Below are 4,427 nucleotides of genomic sequence, written 5' to 3' on the forward strand. Positions count from 1 at the left end.
ACACACACACACACATATATAGGACGCGTTTCTTTCAGTTTCCGTATCTATCTATCTATCTATCTATCTATCTATATATAGATAGATAGATAGATAGATAGATAGACATGGTGTTTCAGCAGTTTCTGTCTATCAAATGCCATTGACAATGCATTAATCTGCACGGAAATTTGGCAGAAGACTCTTGCTGCATGCTGTGAGAATCGAATAATGAAAGACTTGTTTGCGAAACTAGCTTTTAACCATTCAGCTCTGGCTTTATTTATTTGTAGCTTAGACCATAAAGAGACGTAATACAGTGCTTTGAGTAACCACGTTTCGCGCTTCCTGTGGGAGAAATAACGGAAGCAGCTACAAAGTAAAGCGACAAAGTTTATAATTAAGGGCAATTAATTTTCTTATCTGGAATGTATATTACTTGAATTTTAGATTACATTTGGTCGGCGGTAATGGATTACGGAATAGTTAGGGGCTGATGGATATGTGGCTTGTACCGTGTCAGCTACGGAACACTGAAGTTGTCAGCACTGAGACGTAGAGGGAAGATTCAACTGGTCACTTGGGTAGCTAGAAATAGCAGCCAAACCTTACTTAAATTTCGTCCAGGAATCATAAAAATGATTGTTTTAGCTTTTGGCGCAAGGCCGGTTATTTTTAAGGAGTGGGGAGGTTTGTTATCTCGACTCCAGTACTTGACTGGTGTTTATTTCATCAGCCCCGAAAGGATGAAAAGCAAACTCGACCTAAGTGGAATTTGAACACAGAACGTAAAGACGGACGAAATGCTGCTAAGCACTTTGCTCGATGTATAAACGATTCTACCATCTCGCCGCTTTAAAGTCATCAAACATAAAAGACAGAATCATCGTAGTGTAGTCACTGATATACTCTAATTTAAAAAGAAAAAGACAACACAATGATCACGGTTTAAACGCTTTTGATCGAAAGACTTCTTAGGGCTAACTTGGGGCTATACCATAACAATAAGAACCAGCCCACTTTGGTACCAATAATTATTTAAAATAAATTAAGCTTAGTATTGGAAACTGCACGAATGCTGTAAATTTACGAGTATTTCATGAATTTGAGAAGAAAACGATGAGCTCTCCCTGGCTGACTTAAATTGCACGAAGTCGATGTTTTCAAAAGCACTCCCCAACCCAACATTATAAGAGTCATCAAATTATGTTGGCAATATTGGTTTTTATCTCTCTTTGAAATAATATTTGTAAAAAATTTGAAATTGCATTTGTAAACTATTTTTAAGTTTCAAGTATCGATTATGTCAAAATACTGTCCAGATGTTGCTAATATCGAAATTTATTACATCAACAAATGCTATGAGAAATACAAATCAAAATGTTTTCTTTCTCGCCTTGAGAGTCAAAGCGGCGTGTTAAGTGACTTGACCACGAATATCTTGCATTATGCTTCTGTCTCCTTTAAGAAAGATCTGTCAAAACAGATATCAGTTGATCGCAAATATTTTCATTAAACGTCGTCGTACTTAAATTTTAACCGTGGAAACGAATTTTATTGCATTGAAGTTGCCATTTAATAGTCAAAGACATAAATTTCTTTTTGCTCAACAGTTTATGAATTTGTGGTAAACTGCTGACAAGAGTAGTTCGCAACGGGATTTCGATTCTAAGTGTTAAAGCTACTTAACTTCTTTGACGTTACGTTAAGTGGATACACAAAAAAAAAAAGGGAGAAAAAGAGCATTTCAGTATCCTGTTATATCCTCGAAAACTTGATACACGTGTCGCCTTAAAATGAAACGAATTGATTATAGATTTATAACTGATAATGCACCGACTCACATAGGTTCAACACTAAACATTTAATCTCAGATTTGTTATTTAATGAAGTATTGCTTCTCTCTCTCTCTCTCTCTCTCTCTCTCTCTCTCTCTCTCTCTCTCTCTCTCTCTCTCTCTCTCTCTCTCTCTCTCTCTCTGTCCAAGTTTTTCCATCTATTGTCAGTAGAAACATATTTAACTATTTACTTAATAGCAACTGCATTAATCTCACCAATCTGGGAGAGCTTACAAAGGCACTGGGTACTGCCATCGGTGTTTTCCCTCGAAGCTGCGCGCTTGTATACGTGATCATGTTGACTGAAATCGGAATGTTTTAATTGAAGAAATTTGAGCAATAGTTACTTGCTTAGGTGTGCACATACTCTGCAAAGAAAGACAAAACTTTGCTCATGATATCACATTTTTGCACACATCAATAACGAAATCTATCCACTCCAACGTCAATCGACGAAATATAACGAGAGAATAAAGGAGTGTCTTCACAATCGCTGGACATTGTAGAAATAGTTAACGAATCCAATGACATTATGTCCTATCGTCTTAAAAAGGACACCTTGGGAAATGTAATTCTAGATATACAGAGAAACAGAAATGGGTTGAACATTCTTGATCATACATGTGATCTGTAAAAATTAAAGAAGGAAAACGATAAAATATCAGCAAGGACTAATAAGTAATCGCTTAGCTACATAGCTGTCAGTGGTCCAGAGAATTTAACACTTATGTGGTTGTAAGTGTGATATAAGTCAACTTTATGCTGTAAACGGCATCATCAATTATTTCGTTGGCTTGCTGTGATGTATTAAATTTCTCTAGTAAGGAGAAAAAATATCTCCAACAGAGCATTGCTCTGTCCATTATAAGCTGTGCCACTTACAAGCTTAACCCTGCAAACACCGGATATACGTACCAACCTTACGAATTTTTGTCATTAAAAGAGATAGAAAGAAAGAGAGAGAGAGAGGGAGAGGGAGAAACAGACAGACGACCAGTGAGAGAAAACCCACAACAATGAAACGAACAATTAATTTTATTTAAAATGGAAGAGTAAGGACGAAAATATCTCTTGTTAAAGAATAAAAGAAAAACACAACGGCGGGTGGATTAAATAAAGACAAAAATAAAGAAAGTATTCAACGGTACTGAAACGTAATTGAGTGGTAACAGTGTTGTACACATGAAATAATAATTCCATTTAAAAATATAATAGAAATCGAATAAAGAAATAGTTCTAATGTTTCGTACGCATTCAAATCATTCAATTATGTAAACATACACATTTGGAAACCTAATAGCATGTCTCAGGTTGAATGTAAGGAACTCGTTTAACATTAATAATAGACGTTTTCAATAGTGAATGAAAAGTGAAGCAAAATGAGAAATAAAAAATATACATTCATCTCTATATAATCTCTCTCCATCTATCTATTTTCTATCTCTGTCTATCGACCTATGAGTCAGTCTGTCTGTGGGTCTCTTTAGTTAAAAACTATTTCACTTTATTTATTTATTTATTTATTTATTTCAAGTACTCGAATTCTGATAAACCAATATAAATCTCGTATATGAATGACAGCTATTTTTCATCGCTTATCGTTGCAAAATGATCGTGTTTTAATGTAAATTCACGTCTGGACTTACGAACAAAAGATATCGGATCAATTGGACAAAGTTTCCACTGTTCATATTCTGCAATGCTATTGAAGTATCTCTTTGCTAATAGTCAAGACACTTATCTCTATCTGTTACACAACTTTCAGATTCATTCTATGAAGATTTAATTGACGATCAGTGTGTAACGAAGGTGTGTTTTTTGTGTTCGTGTTCATAAATAGAACGCAAAATGTTCTATTTATCATCGTTAAAAAAGATGCCGTGGCGACAAACAACAGAAAAAAGATATTTTGCGTGAAGTGAGGCAGTTCAGAAGTTTGTGTGAGATGTGTGTCAGAAATGACAGTAACTGAGTGGCGTAAATTCTTGAAGCTAGTGGCCCTAAGCTGTTTTGCCACCACGGTCGATATCGTTGTCGTCATACAGCTGAAGTTGAGTGGCATACGATTGAGCAGCCATTAGTCTTGGTTGGACTGCGACCATTGACTTGTCATCAGTTTACTCGTCTTAATATAGTCATTGGTCTGGCAATGGAAAGGCACCAAAGACAGAATTGTTAATGACATTCATACATGTTAAGTCTTTCTTTTATTTCACTGGTCAAACTAGCTACTGATAGAAAAAAGGAAATTCTTAATTTCTTAATCAGACGTGAATGGGTCAGTCGCTTGTTGATGACATCAATTCTTGACAGAATTCTGTTTTTTTTGTTTGTTTCCATATGGACATAGTGGTTCGGGTTCGATTCCTTGGCTGTAAGTTAGTGATTGGGATTTTGCCAAATATTCTTACTACAAGTTATCGCTAAAATAGTCCGTCCATTTACTTGAAAATAGACAGCGCCAGGCTGGAAACTCGATTTTATAAGCAGCATCAGTAATGTCAAATTTATATCTATCTATCTATCTATCTATCTATCTATCTATCTATCTATCTATCTATCTATCTATCTATCTATCTATCTATCTATCTATCTATCTATATATATATA

This window comes from Octopus bimaculoides, chromosome 15 (genome assembly GCF_001194135.2).
Source record: "Octopus bimaculoides isolate UCB-OBI-ISO-001 chromosome 15, ASM119413v2, whole genome shotgun sequence".
Taxonomy (NCBI): domain Eukaryota; kingdom Metazoa; phylum Mollusca; class Cephalopoda; order Octopoda; family Octopodidae; genus Octopus; species Octopus bimaculoides.